We start from the raw sequence: 20,406 nt of genomic DNA on the forward strand, positions 1-20,406 counted from the left end.
CTCTGAGGAGGCCGGAGGGTCCAAGAAGGGGAAAACCCTTCCTCTGGACTGCTCCACCGACGTCGATGATGACGAAGAGGAGTGGCAGCCCAGGGCCAAGCCCCTGGCGAAATCATAAGTATCCGGATACCGGAGTGACTCATAGTATTTGTTTATTGCACAGCTTTCCCTTATGTCGAATGTGTTTATGCAGCCCACCCAAAGACCAGCTCGACGCGTCGTCGAGTGGCTCAACTGGACTCGTTGGAGGTGAACTTGCTTCCGACGGCTTCCTCCCCCGCCCTACGGGCGACACCGAAGTGTTGTCCCAACAGGTTCCAAGCAGGGAGGAGGTGGTCCTGGAGGCGCCGCAAGGTGACCTCCCGGACTCCAGGAGTAAAGGGGAGGAAACCCCCCAGGGCTCCAAATCCGGCTTAAGGTTGGACACAGCTCCGGAATCTTTGAAGGTTCAAGAGTCCAGCGGGCGACCTCCTTCCAAGAGGAGCAAGCCTACCGTGCCGGTGACCTCCGTCCAACCAGAGGCGCCGGACAATATGTTGGAGGCGCTCCAAGGTGCCACCATCGATGAGGGGCACTGCACTATTATGAGTGCGGTGATCCAGAAGGTTCAGTCCGCCAAGAGTGGACTGACTGAAGCTTGCACTAGCCTTTTAACAGGCTTTGAGGTAAGTAAAGAATGTTTAAATAATGTTACCACATAGACAGTAGCCCCTGATGCTCTGTTGGGCGTTCGGGAAGAAAGCCGAATAGAGGATCAAAGAATTCGCAGGAGTCTAACAAAAGGAGTCAATATGCGTATGCAGGCTTCTCTGCTAGCGTCTGCCGCACTGACTGCGGAAGTGGACGTGCTGAAGCAGAGCCTCGAGAAGTCCGAGCAAGAGCTCGGGCATGCCAAGAAGCAGCTCAAGGAGAAGGAAGGTAAGAAGTACCCTGTTTGAATATGTATATAAAAAAGGCGCAATTGCAAAAAATGACAGGATTGACATGGCTATTGTAGGGGCCACGTCCGAGGTGGCGACCCTTAAGCAAGCGGTGCTTGAGGCTGAGAAGAGTGCGGCCGCGGAGCGCACCAAGAGGGAGAGGTATGAGGCTGAGGTTGGCAAGGTGCGGCAAGAGCTCCAGGTTCTCATGAAGAAACATGAGAGTTTGGAGCTTGACTCGAAGACACGAGCGTCCGAGCTCGCGGCAGCTATAGAAAATGCCAAGACCGAGTCCCAGAAGACCCTCCAGGAGTTGGATGAGGTGAAGAAGATAGCGGTGGGTAAGGCTTTTTTATGCAAAGTAAACATATAAACGTGAGTTACTTGATACTTACCCGAATCCGGAGCTCTCCAGGGGCATTTGCAGATCTTCCCCGGAGTGTATCTGATCCCGCCGCATTCTATCGAGCCGAGGAGGGCAGCTCGATGGAGAAGGTGTTCTGGTCTCAGTACGCTGAGGCCGGACACCCCGTGCCCCTGAGCGACCAGCTGAAGCAACTGGTCGAGCTCCACAAGGTGGCCGAACAGGCCATGAAGGGCCTCCTAGTTCGGCTGTGGCCTGGAGAGGCCCTGCCTGGGAGCTATTTCGGCTTGGTGCGGCGGCTGGTGGAGGCATGTCCAAGGCTTGAAGACATCAAGCGCTCCATCTGCATTGAAGGTGCCCGTAGGGCCCTTGCCCGTGCTAAGGTGCACTGGGGCAAGCTGGATGCGGAGAAGCTTGTGAAGGACGGGCCACCGTCGGGGAAAGAGCATCGTAAGCCCGAGAATTATTATAAGGATGTTCTGAAGGGTGCCCGCCTTGTTGCGGATGAATGTACCAAGGATGTATTTTTTGAGTAAAACGCGCTCGTCTTATCCTGTGCGCTCAAAACTTGTTCATATGCGCTGAGCAATGCTGCTTGAATTTAAAATATTACCTTCTGTGCGGCTGTTTATCAATACTGAGAGATGGCGGGTCGTCGGCTTCTGCCCCCTTGCCGCTAGTGCTAGGGTGTTCGGGGATAAACCTGGGCGCTCTTTTTCCCATATTTGGGTCCTTCGAGGGAGGCGCTCAGCCCAACGAACGAGGCAATTGGATTATAATGCGTGAACACTCTCACTTAGCCATAGAATTCTATAGTTTTAAATTTCGGCGAAGCCCCTAGTATTCGGAAGACCGAGTTCGGGGCTCTATCCACGCCATGGCCGGACAGAGCCGACTCCTCTCCCTAAGCGGCATAAGTCTTTAAGGACTCGAAAAGACCTCTCAAACAGCGACCAGCTCTCGCCTCATCATGACGGTCAGTTTTAGCTTTCTCCACTGAGGTGCTCGGCCCAGCTTAACTTGGGCACAATCGTAGTGGTTCTCCTAGTGGTACCTTAGCCGATATAGCGGAACGTAAGGCACCAAAACATAGGAGCCGGGCAAACCCAACTATTGACCCAAGACATGATTCGGAGCCAATGCATATAATGCTATAAGTTCGGGGTGCCGCACTTGTGAAAGTGTTCGGACTTCTTACACCATGTTGAGGGGTACTGAAGCCCCTGGCGTATTTTGGCCGTACCAAAGTGTACGGGTGCAACATGTCATTAAGGAACATATATATATATAAAAAAAGGGTAATGCAAAAAATAGACGAAAGCTATGCATTGTTCATTAAAATAACTGCGATCAAAGCAGAACGATACAAGTGATGCGGTAAATGAAAAGTTGGACTATTTAACATGTCTGCTCCAGGGGCAAGCTGCGGAATAGTATGCGAAACAGGTATACTGCTCATGATAGAGACCACCTGGGATTTTCGTAATGCGGCATGGCTTGTCTGCTTCTCTGGTTCTTGCATTGTTTGTGCGGCAGTTGAACTGCCGAACAGGCCTTCCGAAGAGTAGAGTCCTGAAAGTAAGAGAAAAGTAAAAATTCGGCAGCCCCTAGTGTGGTTTAAGCCGTGTTTTGGGCGTGCCGTGATGGTGCCCCTCCCCCTATGCCCATGGTATTTCCAGAGCGTAGTTATGGACGCGAAGTACTGGCATCGCCTTTTTGCGATGGTTGGGGTTGGGGCCGCATTTCTACGCCTGCTCGGAACGTGTCAGGCGGTCTTGTTGTAGGTTACTCCGGGCGCGCTTGACGGTGTCCGGTCCTTTAATGGCCGGACTAGAGAACTGCCTGGAGAGGCTGCATTGTACTTCCGCTGCGAGGGCCGCCGTGTGCTCCTCCGTTCGGAGGGAGCGTTCGGTGTTTCCATTGACCATAATTACTCCTCGAGGGCCTGGCATCTTGAGCTTAAGGTATGCGTAGTGCGGGACCGCATTGAACTTGGCAAATGCGGTTCGCCCGAGCAGTGCATGATAACCACTGCGGAACGGGACTATGTCGAAGATTAACTCCTCGCTTCGGAAATCATCTGGAGATCCGAAGACCACTTCAAGTGTGACTGAGCCTGTGCAGCTGGCCTCTACACCTGGTATTACGCCTTTAAAGTTCATTTTGGTGGGCTTAATCCTCGAGGGATCTATGCCCATTTTCCACAATGTATCCTTGTAAAGCAGGTTGAGGCTACTGCCGCCGTCCATAAGGACTCTAGTGAGATGAAATCCGCCAATAATTGGGTCGAGAACTAATGCAGCGAATCCGCCATGACGGATGCTAGTGGGATGGTCTCTTCGATCAAAGGTGATCGGGCAGGAGGACCATGGGTTGAACTTTGGGGCGACTGGCTCTACCGCGTATACGTCCCTTAACGCGCGCTTCCGCTCCCTTTTGGGGACGTGGGTGGCATATATCATGTTCACCGTCCGCACTTGTGGGGGAAAACCCTTCTGTCCATTGTTGTTCGGCAGCCGGGGCTCCTCGTCGTCATCGCTATGCAACCCCTTGTCTTCATCGTCGGTGCTTAATCTGCCTGCCTACTTGAACACCCAACAGTCCCTATTGGTGTGATTGGCCGGCTTTTCGGGGGTGCCATGTATTTGGCACAAGCGGTCGAGTATTCGGTCCAAGCTGGACGGGCCCCTAGGATTCCTTTTGAATGACTTTTTCCGCTGACCGGATTTAGAGCCTCTAAATCCGGCATTAACTGCCGTATCCTTAGCATTGTCGCCGTTCATGCGGCGCTTCTGCTGGTTGCGACGCGACCTGCCACTAATGTCCCTGGTGTCCGAACGACCAGGGTTCTTGGTCATATTGTTGCTACGAGCAAGCCAGCTATCTTCTCCCGTGCAAAAGCGGGTCATGAGTGACGTGAGTGCTGTCATAGATTTCGGCTTCTCCTGTCCTAGGTGCCGGGCGAGCCACTCGTCACAGATATTATGCTTGAAGGCTGCTAAGGCCTCTACGTCCGGACAGTCGAGTATTTGATTTTTCTTTGTTAGGAACCGTGTCCAGAATTGCCTGGCCGATTCGTCTGGCTGCTGAATTATGTGGCTTAGGTCATCAGCGTCTGGGGGTCGCACATAGGTGCCCTGGAAATTGTCAAGGAATGCGGCTTCCAGGTCCTCCCAACAGCTAATTGACCATGTTGGTAGGCTATTAAGCCACTGTCGGGCTGGTCCTTTAAGCTTGAGTGGGAGGTATTTGATGGCGTGGAAATCATCGCCACGGGCCATGTGGATATGAAGGAGATAATCCTCGATCCATACCGCGGGATCTGTTGAGCCATCATATGATTCGATGTTTACGGGTTTGAAACCCTCGGGGATTTGATGATCCATTATTTCGTCTGTGAAGCACAACGGGTGTGCGGCGCCTCTGTACTGGGCGATATCATGACGTAGCTCCAATGAGCTTTGACTACTGTGTTCGGCCCTGCCGAATTTGTGGCTGGCGTGACGGTTATCGTCTCGAGCCATGGGGCGCCTACGCGATCCGTAGATCGATCTTGTTTGCCTTACCTTGTCCTCCAACATGTCGCGTAAGTCCGGCGCGTATTCCCGTGCCTTGGTACGGGGTGTGGCTTGGGTGGAGGGCCATGAGGCCTCTCTGTCGCGGCCACGAGGTGGCCTGTCGGCCTCGTCGAGTGCTTCCTCCTTTAATCGGGGTAGCAACCTGCACTTTGGGTAGCACTTGGAGGGGCGTTCGGGTTTATGCTCTTCGGCCGCAAGGACTTCAGTCCATCTATCGACTAGCCGATCTTGATCAGCTTTAAGCTGTTGCTGTTTTTTCTTGACGCTTCTTGCCGTGCCCATAAGCCTGCGTTGAAAACGCTCTTGTTCGACGGGATCCTCTGGCACGGCGAATTCGTCGTCGTCGAGGCTTGCCTTGTCTTCGGAGGGAGGCATATGATTATCGTCCTCGACCTCTCTGTCAGCCGCTCTCCCATGGGGGCTGGTTTCTCCATCCTCCTGTGCTAAATCTTGCTCGGGGGGATGTTCTTCGGCGCTTTCCGGGGTATTATTATCTCCCGTGCTGGAATCGCCGTTTTTGTGTTGGCGGGATTTTGAGCGGCGCCGCTGACGCCGGCGCTTTTGCTGTTTCTTGGAGGGGCCATCCTCCGCTATTCCATCGCCCTCTCCCTCTTTTGGGGTGTCCACCATGTATATGTCATATGACGAGGTGGCTTTCTAGGGCCTAGTAGGCGCTGGTTCTTCATCATCTCCTTCATCGGCGTCCATACCGTTGATGTCTTTGGAGTCAAAGTCGAGCATGTCGGTTAAGCTGTCGACAGTGGCTACAAAGTGGGTGGTGGGTGAGTTTTGAATTTCTTCATCGTCCATACCCCAACCTTGCTGACCGTACTCCGGCCAGGGCTCTCCTGACAAAGAGAGAGACTTCGGTGATTTCAGGATATTGCCGAAAGGCGAGTGCTGAAAGACGTCCGCGGCCGTGAACTCCATGATCGGCGCCCAATCGGATTCGCTCGGCAGGGGCGCGGAGGGTTCAGAGTCCGGAGAAGAATCCGGCTCCATGGAGTCACGAGTCTTGCAGAGTAAGGGGCCGGTGTTCGGCTGAACCGCCATTGGGATCGCAGCCCCCGAGGCGGCGTCCAACCGCCCGTCCTCGATCAGCGCGGCCGGCTCCAAACTAGGGGTCGGCGCCGATGCGGGTGCGGCCTCTAGGGCACTGTTCGGCGGCAGAGCTAGATCATGCTCATCATGACAGTGCGGTGCGCTCGGTAGTGGTTCAAATCTGTCGAAGATCAAGTCCCCGCGGATGTCGGCCGTGTAGTTTAAACTTCCGAATCTGACCTGACGGCCAAGGGCGTAGCTTTCGATCTGCTCTAGATGGCCAAGTGAATCGGCCCGCAGCGCGAAGCCGCCAAAGACAAAGATCTGTCCGGGGAGGAGGGTCTCACCCTGGACTGCATCGCCATTGATGATCGTAGGAGCCATCGAGCCTGACGGCGATGGCACAGAGGAACTCTCAATGAAAGCACCAATGTTGGTGTCAAAACCGGTGGATCTCGGGTAGGGGGTCCCGAACTGTGCGTCTAGGCCAGATGGTAACAGGAGGCAGGGGACACGAAGTTTTACCCAGGTTCGGGCCCTCTCGATGGAGGTAAAACCCTACGTCCTGCTTGATTAATATTGATGGTATGGGTATTACAAGAGTTGATCTACCACGAGATCAGAGAGGCTAAACCCTAGAAGCTAGCCTATGGTATGATTGTTGATGTGTATGTTGTCCTACAGACTAAAACCCTCCGGTTTATATAGACACCAAAGAGGGTTAGGGTTACATAGAGTCAGTTACAATGGCAGGAGATCTGATCATCCATATTGCCAAGCTTGCCTTCACGCCAAGGAAAGTCCCTTCCGGATGTGGGACGGAGTCTTCAATCTTATATCTTCATAGCCCAGGAGTCCGGCGAAAGGTATAGTTCGGCTATCCAAACACCCCCTAATCTAGGACTCCCTCAGTCAACATGGCAATAGTGCCGCGCCGGATGGGTGATGGCCGCCCCGTACGGCGCACTGTGGCCATGCGCGTCCCGGGATTCGGGGGTGGTAGGTTTCCCTGTAGCCACGCGCCGTCTCATCGTTGTTATGTGGGTGCAGACTCTGAGGGCACGACCTCGGCCGCCTACTGGGGGGCGGCTTCTTGGAGCCGGCCATCTCGTGGTTTTCTTCTCGAGGATTTCAGGGCCGGGCCGCCTCGTGCAGCCAGCCAGAGAAGTAGCCAGCCGGGGGAAGGCGGCCCCACGTCTTGGATGTTTGACGGCTTGAACAGCCTATAATTTTTCTGAAGAGCCAGGGGGAGCCGGCTAGGCTACCCGTGGTCATTTACTCCGACAAAAGGTGCACACATAGATATATAATAGCAAGGGTGCATCACATAGTTTGTACAAACCCGAACACACATAATCGAATATTACATACTTAGAACATTGACCCTCTACCATCCGGGCTCCTTCTAGGATGTCATCGAAGTACCTCTTCGACTTCCGATGATCTTTGCCTTCGGGCGGGCCTGCGGTTGCCACTTCGGAGGCCTTCATATTTGCCCATTGCGTCTTGATGTGGGCGAAGGCCATCCGGGCACCCTCTATGCAGGCCAAGCGCTTCACAACATCAATCCGAGGCCGCGCGTCAACAAGACGCTTTACCAAACCGAAGTAGCTGCTAGGAATCGGCTCGGCTGGCCATAGGTGGACTATTAGGTCCTTCATGGCCAAGCCTGCCACCCTATGCAGCTTCGTCTGCTGCTTCAGCTGGCCGTTTAGAGGCGTCCGGTGCTCCCGCATCAAAAATTGCGACCAGAACAGCTTCTCGGTCGAGTTCCCCTCATGACCTCGGAAGAATTGTGCGGCCTCGGCGGCACTCTTCGGAAGATCCACAAACGCTCCTGGAGAACTCCACACTCGGGTGAGCAAAGAAAACCTCTGACCTCCAAAGATACTCTGCAAAAGAAAGGCCTTACCAGCCGCTATCTGCCTCGCCTGATGGATCTCTTCGCGGGCACTGCAGGACTCAACCCGTGCTTCTTTGGCATCTTGAAGAGCCTTGGCAAGCTCAGATGATTGGGCCAAAGTCTTCTCCTCCAAAGTCTTGCATTTGCTGATGGCATCCTTAAGCTCCTGCTCGACTTCGGCCACCCGAGCTTCGTGTTGGTGGCGGGCAGCCTGCACGGTCTTTAGTTCTGCAGCCGCTTTGTCAGCGGCTGCCTTATTCACGTCCGCCTCTTTTTTGTCCTGGGCGAGGGCGCCTTTGAGGGTCTCACATCGGCTGGGCCAACTATGCTCATAATCAAAGCATTACATGAGTTAACCTCTTCATATACTTAATCACTTCCGATATACAACTAAGTTATACACATAGTACACATACCTTGCGTCTCGTCAAACCGCTTATTAATGCGGTCGATTTCCTCATCTTCCACCTGAAGCTTTCGATTGAGTTCAGAAACCTCTGCGGCCTGGGCGGTTGCCGCCAACAAGGAAGCATGTTACAATAGACATCACAACATGTTACTCTGCCGAATACTATGTGGATCCTCTGACCAGTTTCTTTTAAATCGGACAGAGCCTCAGGGGCTACTGTCTGTACACAGGTATATTCCTCTATATCAAAAAAAATTAGAACATTAAGTTGCATACCTCAAAGCCTGTTAGTAGGCTGGTGAAAGCTTCGTTCAGCCCGCTCTTAGCAGACTGAACCTTCTTCACCACCGCACCCATTAGAGTGCCGTACTCCGCCACGATGGAAGCATGCTATAGTGCTTCCTCGAGAGCATTGGGCGCCTCCGGATTAGTGGAGGCCGCCGATGGAACTTATGTTCCCCCCTCTTTCAAAGGGGGCTGCTGATCCGATCCCAAAGCCATGTTGGTCTTTGGAATGGTGTTCAGCTGGGGCCCGGATTGTTGGGGGTCCCCACCGTCGGTTGTTATGGGGGTCGCCTCCCCCAGGTCTTCGGCGACCGAGGTATTAACCTCGGGCGCTTTCTCCACGGCCTCGTTCGCCCTCCCCCTTGGCCGGGAGAGGTCCTTTGGGACGACACTTCGGTGTCGTCTAGGGCGATAGCCGAGGGGGCTCACGGCGGTGTTTCACTCTCTGCCATGTCAGGCGGTAGAGAGTCCCCCCTCTGATAATGGAGTTTGTGGGAGCTCGCGGGGAGGACTGAAAAGCAAATAACAAAATAACTTATCTGATTGAAGCAGGGAGGCCGAAGATAAATAGTAGGTTTCTGAATAACTTACGATTCGGCCAGGGGCTTCACCCTGGGAGGTCTCTTGGGGACTAGTTCAGACCCTGAGTCCGAACTGTCCGAGAGGATCACCTTCCCTCTCTTAGGTGCCTCCCCCTTCGGGTCCTCGGAGGCCGCCCTCTTCTTCTACCTCCCCTTACGAGGGGAGTCGCTTTCCACCTCCTCCTCTTCTTCCTCGTCTCCCTCATGGGAAGAGAGGGATTCGGTCTCTCCGGACACTGTGTCCGAAGGACCCTTGTGGCGGGGGCCACCCTTGGCCTCCTTGCATTTCTTCTTCTTGGCCTTCTTCTCCGGCGCCTAATAGGGCACCGAGACCAGCATCTCCGTTAACTGGGGTGTGGCTGGGTCCTCATCCAGCGATGCCGGACACTTGATCTGCTCCACCTTTGTCGTCCAGCCCTATACGGAAGGTAGGCAATATATTATATCTAAATTATTGGCCAAATAGGTCTTCGGAAAAATTATGCTTACCGTCGAGGCCGGGTTCTCGATGTCGAGTTCGATGTCTTCGGTCTTCATCGACCAACTTTTCTGGGCCTTGAAGAGATGTTTCCATATATCTTCACGCGTGGTGCCGAAGAAGCGCTTCAAGCTCTATGGCTCCTCCGGATTGAACTCCCACATAGGGGAGGCCCGGAGTTGGCATGGAAGGGTGCGGCGGAAGAGCATCACCTGAATTACGTTTGTGAGACCGGTGTTCGCACCCAACAGGTTGGAGATGCGTTTGTGCAGCATGTACACCTCCGGTTGGGACCCCCAGTTAAGGTCCTTGACGGTCCATGAGGTGAGTCTCGTGGGGGGTCTGGATCTGGAATCAGACGTGGTTGCCCAGTTGGTGTCGCGGGGTTCGTTGATGTAGAACCACTCCTACTGCCACACCTTGACTGTCTCTACAAATGCTCCTTTGGGCCATACGGTGTTGGGGAGTGATGACCCACAAGTATAGGGGATCAATTGTAGCTCTTTTTGATAAGTAAGAGTATGAAACCCAACGAGGAGCAGAAGGAAATGACAAGTGGTTTTCAGTAAGGTAATATCTGCAAGTGCTGAAATTGTAAGTAGCAGAGTAGTTTGATAGCAAGATAATTTGTAACGAGCAAGTAACGATAGTAGTAACAAAAGTGCAGCAAGGTAGCCTAATCCTTTTGAGGCAAAGGACAGGCCAAAACGATCTCTTATGATAAGCAAAGCATTCTTGAAGGTACACGGGAATTTCATCTAGTCAATTTCATCATGTTGGTTTAATTTGTGTTCGGTACTTTGATAATTTGATATGTGGGTGGACCGGTGCTTAGGTGTTGTTCTTACTTGAACAAACCTCCTACTTATAATTAACCCTCCTGCAAGCATCCGCAACTACGAGAAAAGTATTAAGAATAAATTCTAACCATAGCATTAAACTTTTGGATCCAATCGGTCCCTTACGGAATAGCGCATAAACCTTTCCGATGTCCGAACATAGCCTTCCAATATATCGATGTTTACATCTCGACCATTTCGAGACTCCTCGTCATATCCATGATCTCATCTGAAACTCCGAACAAACTTTGGTCATCAAATCACATAACTCATAATACAAATCGTCATCGAATGTTAAGCATGCGGGCCCTACGGGTTTGAGAACTATGTAGACATGACCGAGACACATCTCCGGTCAATAACCAATAGCGGAACCTGGATGTTCATATTGGCTCATACATATTCTACGAAGATCTTTATTGGTCAAACCGCACAACAATATACGTTGTTCCCTTTGTCATCAGTATGTTACTTGCCCGAGATTCGGTCGTCGGTATCATCATACCTAGTTCAATCTCATTATCTTCAAGTCTCTTTACTCATTCCGTAATGAATCATCCCACAACTAACTCATTAGTCACATTTCTTTCAAGGCTTATAGTGATGTGCATTACCAATAGGGCCCAAAGATACCTCTCCGACAATCGGAGTGACAAATCCTAATCTTGATCTATGCCAACTCAACAAACACCATCGGAGACACCTGTAGAGCATCTTTATAATCACCTAGTTACATTGTGCCATTTGATAGCACACTAAGTGTTCCTCCGGTATTCGGGAGTTGCATGATCTCATAGTCATAGGAACATGTATAAGTCATGAAGAAAGCAATATCAATAAACTAAACGATCATAGTGCTAAGCTAACGGATGGGTCTTGTCCATCACATCATTCTCTAATGATGTGATCTTGTTCATCAAATGACAACACATGTCTATGGCTAGGAAACTTAACCATCTTTGATTAACGACCTAGTCAAGTAGAGGCACACTAGGGACACTCTGTTTGTCTATGTATTCACACATGTACTAAGTTTTCGGTTAATACAATTCTAGCATGAATAATAAACATTTATCATGATATAAGGAAATATAAATAACAACTTTATTATTGCCTCTAGGGCATATTTCCTTCAGTCTCCCACTTGCACTAGAGTCAATAATCTAGTTCACATCGTCATGTGATTTCACACCAATAGTTCACATATTTATGTGATTAGTTCACATCTCCATGTGACTAATACCCAAAGGGTTTACTAGAGTCAATAATCTTGTTCACATCGCTATGTGATTAACACCCAAAGAGTGATCATGTTTTGCTTGTGAGAGAAGTTTAGTCAACGGGTCTGCCACATTCAGAGCCGTATGTATTTTGCAAATTTTCTATGTCTACAATGCTCTGCACGGAGCTACTGTAGCTAATCGCTCCCACTTTCTATATGTGTCTAGATCGAGACTTAGAGTCATCTAGATCAGTGTAAATGCTTGCATCGGCGTAACTCTTTATGATGAACTCTTTATCACCTCCATAACTGAGAAATATCTCCTTAGTCTTCTAAGCATAATTTTGATAGCTATCAAGTGATCTACTCCTGGATCAATATCGTACAACCTTGCCAAACTCATGGCAAGGTACACAATAGGTTTGGTACACAACATAGGATACTTTATAGAACCTATGGCTGAGGCATAGGGAATGACTTTCATTCTCTTTATATGTTCTGCCGTGTTCGTGTTTTGACTCTTACTCAACTTTACACCTTGCAATACAGGCAAGAACCCCTTATTTGACTGATCCATCTTGAACTCCTTTGAAATCTTGTCAAGGTATGTACTCATTGAAAAACTTATCAAGCGTCTTGATCTATATCTATAGATCTTAATTCTCAATATGTAAGCAGCTTTACCAAGGTCTTTCTTTCAAAAAACTCCTTTCAAACACTCTTTTATGCTATCCAGAAAAGTCTACATCATTTCCGATCAACAATATGTCCTTCACATATACTAATCAGAAAGGTTGTAGTGTTCCATCTCACTTTCTTGTAAATATTGGCTTCACCATAAGTCTGTATAAAACTATATGCTTTGATCAACTCATCAAAGCGTATATTCCAACTCCAAGATGCTTGCACCAGTCCTTAAATGGATCGTTGGAGCTTGCACACTTTGTTAGCATCTTCAGGATTGACAAAACCTTCTGGTTGCATCATATACAACTCTTCTTTAATATATCCATTAAGGAATGTAGTTTTGATATCCATTTGCCAGATTTCATAAAATGTGGGAACTCCTAACATGATTCGGTCAGACTTTTAAGCATCGATACGAGTGAGAAACTCTCATCCTAGTCAACACCTTGAACTCGTCGAAAACCTTTTGCGACAATTCGAGCTTTATAGATAGTAACACTACTATCAGCGTCCATGTTCCTCTTGAAGATCCATTTAATCTCAATGGCTCGCCGATCATCGGGCAAGTCAATCAAATTCCATACTTTGTTCTCATACATGGATCCCATCTCAGATTTCATGGCTTCAAGCCATTTCGCGGAATCAGGGCTCATCATCGCTTCCTCATAGTTCGTAGGTTCATCATGGTCTAGTAACATGACTTCCAGAAACGATTACTGTACCACTCTGGTGTGGACCATACTCTGATTGACCTACGAGGTATGGTAGTAACTTGATCTAAAGTTTCATGATCATTATCATTAACTTCCTCACTAATTGGTGCAGGAATCACTAGAACTGATTTCTGTGATGAACTACTTTCCAATTCGGGAGAAGGTACAACTAGCTCATCAAGTTCTACTTTCCTCCTACTCACTTCTTTCGAGAGAAACTCCTTCTCTAGAAAGGATCCACTCTTAGAAAGAAAGATCCTGCCTTCGGATTTGTGATAGAAGGTGTACCCAACAGTTTCTTTTGGGTATCCTATGAAGACGCACTTCTCCGATTTGGGTTTGAGCTTATCAGGCTGAAACTTTTTCACATAAGCATCGCAACCCCAAACTTTAAGAAACGACAGCTTAGGTTTCTTGCTAAACCACCGTTCATACGGTGTCTTCTCAGCCGATTTAGATGGTGTCCTATTTAACGTGAATGCAGTTGTCTCTAATCATAACCCCAAAATGGTAGTGGTAAATCGGTAAGAGACAACATAGATCGCACCATATATAATAAAGTACGGTTACGACGTTCGGACACACCATTACGCCGTGGTGTTCCAGGTGGCGTGAGTTGTGAAACTATTCGACATTGTTTCAACTGAAGACCAAACTCGTAACTCAAATATTTCGTCTCCGCCATCAGATCGTAGAAACTTTATTTTCTTGTTATGATGATTCTCCACTTCACTCTGAAATTCTTTGAACTTTTCAAACGTTTCAGACTTGTGTTTCATTAAGTAGATATACTCATATCTTCTCAAATCATCTGTGAAGGTCAGAAAATAACGATACCCACCGCAAGCCTCAACACTCATTGGATCGCATACATCAGTATGTATTATTTCCAATAAGTCTGTTGCTCGCTCCATTGTTCCGAGGAACGGAGTCTTAGTCATCTTGCCCATGTGGCATGGTTCACAAGCATCAAGTGATTCCAAAAGCCCACCAGCACGGAGTTTCTTCATGCGCTTTTACACCTATATGACCTAAACAGCAGTGCCACAAATAAGTTTCACTATCATTATTAACCTTGCATCTTTTGGCTTCAATATTATGAATATGTGTATCACTACAATCGAGATTCAATAAACCATTCACCTTGGGTGTATGACCACAGAAGGTTCTATTCATGTAAACAAAATAACAATTATTCTTTGACTTAAATGAATAACCGTATTGCAATAAACATGATCCAGTCATATTATGCTCAACGCAAACACCAAACAACATTTATTTTAGGTTCAACACTAATCCCGAAGGTAAAGGGAGTTTGGGATGCTGGTCTTATCAACCTTGGAATCACTTTCGCCCTCAACTAGTCTTTGTTCATTTTGTAACTCCTGTTTCTAGTTACTAATCATAGGAACTGGACCAGTATCAAATACCCAGGGGCTACTATGAATACTAGTAAATTACACATCAATAACATGTATATCATATATACTTTTATTCACTTTTCCATCCTTCTTATACACCAAGTATTTGGGGCAGTTCCGCTTCTAGTAACCATTTCCTTTGCAGTAGAAGCACTCAGTTTCAAGCTTGGATCTAGCTTTGGGCTTCTTCATGGGAGTGACAACTTGCTTGCCATTCTTCTTGAAGTTACCTTTCTTTCCCTTGCCCTTTTACTTGAAACTAGTGGTCTTATCAACCATCAACATTTGATTTCTACCTTCGTCAATTTCAGCATCACGAAGAGCTCGGGAATCGTTTTCGTCATCCCTTGCATATTATAGTTCATCACAAAGTTCCAGTAACTTGGCGATAGTGACTAGAGAACTCTGTCAATCATTATCTTATCTGGAAGATTAACTCCCACTTGATTCAAGCGATTGTAGTACTCAGACATTCTGAGCACATGCTCACTGGTTGAGCTATTCTCCTCCATCTTGTAGGCAAAGTACTTGTCAGAGGTCTCATACCTCTCGACTCAGGCATGAGTCTGAAATACCAATTTCAGCTCTTGGAACATCTTATATGCTCTGTGGCATTCAAAACGTTTTTGAAGTCCCGGTCCTAAGCCGTAAAGCATGGCACACTAAACTATCAAGTAGTCATCATACCGAGTTTTGCCAAACATTCATAATGTCTGCATCTGCTCCTGCAATAGATCCGTCACCTAGCGGTGCATCAAGGACATAATTCTTCTGTGCAGCAATGAGGATAATCCTCAGATCATGGAGCTAGTCCACATCATTGCTACTTACATCTTTCAACATAGTTTTCTCTAGGAACGTATCATAAATAAAACGGGGAAGCTATACGCGAGTAATTGATCTACAACATAGATATACAAATACTATCAGGACTAAGTTCATGATAAATTTAAATTCAATTAATCATATTACTTAAGAACTCCCACTTAGATAGACATCCCTCTAATCATCTAAGTGATCACGTGATCCATATCAACTAAACCATGTCCGATCATCACGTGAGATGGAGTAGTTTTCAATGGTGAACATCACTATGTTGCTAGGCTCGTCAAGTTTAACCCGAGTATTATGCGTGTGCAAAACTGGCTTGCACCCGTTGTATGTGAACGTTGAGCTTATCACACCCGATCATCATGTGGTGTCTCGGCACGACAAACTGTAGCAACGGTGCATACTCAGGAGAACACTTATACCTTGAAATTTAGTGAGAGATCATCTTATAATGCTACCGCCGTACTAAGCAAAATAAGATGCATAAAGGATAAACATCACATGCAATCAAATAAGTGATATGATATGGCCATCATCATCTTGTGTCTTTGATCTCCATCTCCAAAGCACCGTCATGATCACCATCGTCACCGGCTTGCACCTTGATCTCCATCGAAGCATCGTTGTTGTCTCGCCAACTATTGCTTCTACGAATATCGCTACCGCTTAGTGATAAAGTAAAGCAATTACATGGTGATTGCATTTCATACAATAAAGCGACAACCATATGGCTCCTTCTAGTTGCTGATAACTATTACAAAACATGATCATCTCATACAACAAATTATATATCATCACATCTTGACCATATCACATAACAACATGCCCTGCAAAAACAAGTTAGATGTCCTCTACTTTGTTGTTGCAAGTTTTATGTGGCTGCTACGGGCTTAGCAAGAACCGTTCTTACCTACGGCATAAAAACCACAGCGTGGTATAGTGGTTGCTTTTTGATCTTCAGAAAGAACCCTATTCATCAAATCCGATTCAACTAAAGTTGGAGAAATTGACACCCGCCAGGCACCTGTGTGCAAAGCACGTCGGTAGAACCAGTCTCATGAACGCGGTCATATAATGTCGGTCCGGGCCACTTCATCGAACAATAATGCCGAATCAAGAAACAAATAGTGACGGAAAGCAATATGTATATACCCACGCCCACAACTCCTTTGTGTTCTACTCGTGCATATAACATCTACACATAGACCTGGCTCGGATGCCACTGTTGGGGAACACAGTAATTTCAAAAAAGTTCCTACACGCACGCAAGATCCATCTAGGTGATGCATAGTAGCGAGAGGGGAGAGTGTTGTCTGCGTACCCTCGTAGACCGTAAGCGGAAGCGTTATGACAGCGTGGTTGATGTAGTCGTACGTCTTCACGATCCGACCGATCCTAGCACCGAAGGTACGACACCTCAGCGATCTGCACACGTTCAACTCGGTGACATCCCATGAACTCTAGATCCAGCTGAGGTCGAGGGAGAGTTTCGTCAGCACGACGGCGTGATGACGGTGATGATGAAGTTACCGATGTAGGGCTTCGCCTAAGCTCTAGAATGATATGACCGAGGTGGAAATCTGTGGAGGGGGGCACCGCACATGGCTAAACAATCAACTTGTCTGTCTATGGGGTGCCCCCCTCCCCTGTATACAAAGGAGGGGAGGAGGAGGAGGGCCGGCCACACGGGGCGCGCCCAAAGGGGGGATTCCTACTCCTAGTTGGAGTAGGTTTCCCCCTTTCCTAGTCCAAGTAGGAGAAGAAGGAAGGAGAGGAGAGGGAGAAGGAAAGAGGGGTCGCCGCCCCCTCCCTAGTCCAATTCGGACCAGCCCATGGGGGGGTGCGCCCTTTCTCTCCTTTCCACTAAGGCCCATGAAGGCCCAATACTTCCCCCGGCGAATTCACGTAACACTTCGGTACTCCGAAAATATCCGAACCACTCAGAACCTTTCTGATGTCCGAACATAGCCTTCCAATATATCGATGTTTACGTCTCGACCATTTCGAGACTCCTCGTCATATCCATGATCTCATACAGGACTCTGAACAAAGTTCGGTCATCAAATCACATAACTCATAATACAAATCTTCATCGAACGTTAAGCGTGCCGACCCTATGGGTTCGAGAACTATGTAGACATGACTGATACACATCTCCAGTCAATAAGCAATAGCGGAACCTGGATGCTCATATTGGCTCCTACATATTCTATGAAGATCTTTATCGGTCAAACCGCACAACAATATACGTTGTTCCCTTTGTCATCGGTATGTTACTTGCCCGAGATTCGATCGTTGGTATCATCGTACCTAGTTCAATCTCATTATTGTCAAGTCTCTTTAATCATTCCATAATGCATCATCCCACAACTAACTCATTAGTCACATTGCTTGCAAGGCTTATAGTGATGTGCATTACCGAGAGGGCCCAGAGATACCTCTCTGACAATCGGAGTGACAAATCCTAATCTTGATCTATGCCAACTCAACAAACACCATCGGAGACACCTGTAGAGCATCTTTATAATCACCCAGTTACATTGTGACATTTGATAGCACACTAAGTGTTCCTCCGGTATTCGGGAGTTGCATAATCTCATAGTCATAGGAACATGTATAAGTCATGAAGAAAGCGATATCAATAAACTAAACGATCATAGTGCTAAGCTAACGGATGGGTCTTGTCCATCACATCATTCTCTAATGATCCGATCTCGTTCATCAAATGAAAACACATGTCTATGGCTAGGAAACTTAACCATCTTTGATTAACGAGCTAGTCAAGTAGAGGCACACTAGGGTCACTCCGTTTGTCTATGTATTCACACATGTACTAAGTTTCCGGTTAATACAATTCTAGCATGAATAATAAACATTTATCATGATATAAGGTAATATAAATAACAACTTTATTATTGCCTCTAGGGCATATTTCATTCAAAACATGCTCATGATCAGAGGGGTATTAAATAGCACATTGGATCTGAACATATAATCTTCCACCAAATAAACCATATAGTAATAAACTACAAGATGTAATCAACACTACTAATCATCTACAAAGCAGCAATCTATAGTTCCGGTAACAAGATTGAACACAAGAGATGAAATAGGGTTTGAGAGGAGATGGTGTTGTTGAAGATGTTGATGGAGATTGCGCTCCACAAGATGGGAGAGTCGTTGGTAATGATGACGATGTTGATTTCCCCCTCCGGTAGGGAAGTCCCCCCGGCGGAATCGCTCCGCTGGAGGGCAAAAGTGCTCCTGCCCAAGTTCCGCATCGAGGCGGCGGTGCTCCGTCCCGAAAGTCCTCTCCTTATTTTTTCTAGGTCAAAATGACCTATATACCAGAAGATGGGCACTGGAGGTGGGCCTGGGTGAGCACAACCCACCAGGGCGCGCCTGGGCACCCTGGCGCACCCAGGTGGGTTGTGCCTGCCTGGTGGGCCCCCTATGGTAGTTATTTGCTCCAATAATTCTTAAATATTCCATAGAAAATCTCCATGAAGTTTCAGCTTGTTTGGAGTTGTGCAGAATAGGTAGCCTGACATAGCTTTTCCAGGTCCACATTTCCAGTTGCCGGAATTCTCCCTCTTGGTGTGTACCTTGCAAATTATGAGAGAAAAGGCATTAGAATTACCCTCAAAATCATTATTATGGATAAAAACATCATAAATAACAGTAAGAAAACATGAAGCAAAATGGACGTATCAACTCCCACAAGCTTAGATCTCGCTTGTCCTCAAGCGAAAACCGAAATCGAAAAACATGTCCACATGCTTTGAGAGAGAGGTGTCGATAAAAACAAAATACAGACATAGAAGCATCATGTTGATTATTATAACAACAACAAACTTAAACATAGGACTTTTATCATATACTTCTCATGAATAAGTAATAGTTCATCACACAATCGAAGTATAAAGCAAAAACTCTATTAGAAACCAACAAACTATGTTCTCAGTCAACTTTGCAACTACAATTCATCATATTTTCAGGAAGGGTCATGTGTCGGAGCCTTTAGGCAAGTCCACATACTCAACCATCATATAGTATTCTATAACACTCACCGCGTACACATGAGCAAAACGTTTCAACCGGACACATAGAAAGATAGGGGCTTATGGTTTCGCCTCTCAATGTACTCACCTCATGGGTGATGTCAACAATAATAACTCATGCCACCCATATTCAACTGGAAATATGTGCCTAGATCTTTCCTCACCACATGATGCTTGCCAAAGGAGAAAAATAAAAGGAGTAGAGAGAAAAAATGACTCTTGCATAAAAGCAAAAGATAGGCCCTTCGAAGAGGGAAGCAGAGGTTGCCATGCGCTTATTTGTTTGTATGCTCAATCACTTAGTGCAAAAGAACGTCATGTTACATTTGCCCTTGTGATAGCGACCTTTATTATGCAGTCTATCGTTTTTATTCTTCACCATCACAAGTTCGTGCAATGCTCATTTTTTTCTTACACTAAATGATCTCACACTTTTAGAAGAATTTTTTATTGCCTTTTTGCACCGATGTCAACTTACTTGAGGGATCTTGCTCAATCCCTAGGTAGGTATGGTGGACACTTGGAAATAAGATTTGGGTTTAAGTGTTTTTGGATGCACAAGTAGTATCTCTACTTAGTGTGGAATGTTTGGCTAGCAAAGATAGGGGGCAAGCATCACATGTTAAAGGATCCATGACAATATGACTTCTGTGTGAATATGAACAAGCAGAAATCATTATGTTGTCTTCCTTGTCCAACGTCAACAATTTTGGCATATAATATTTTAATGAGGGCTCACAATCACAAAAGATTTCTAGGATAGTATATTTATATGTGAATATTCTGTTCCCTTATTAATTCTTTCATGAGTTGCATCATTGACTAATGCTATCTTTGTCAATCTCTAATAAACTTTTCTACTTATACTTTTCCTTATGTGGTGCCATCACCTATCATAGGATTAGTATATGATCTTATTGATTTATTTCCTTTCTCTTTTTTCTTCTTTATTTCTTTTCTTTATTTGCAACATGAAAGTAAAGAAAGCAAAAACTCAAACTAACTTTATTATATAACTTGCACATGATTATAAGGATAGATCACTAAGCAAACTCTCAAAGAAGAAAGGATCG

The sequence above is a fragment of the Triticum dicoccoides genome, chromosome 1A (assembly GCF_002162155.2).
Source record: "Triticum dicoccoides isolate Atlit2015 ecotype Zavitan chromosome 1A, WEW_v2.0, whole genome shotgun sequence".
NCBI lineage: Eukaryota > Viridiplantae > Streptophyta > Magnoliopsida > Poales > Poaceae > Triticum > Triticum dicoccoides.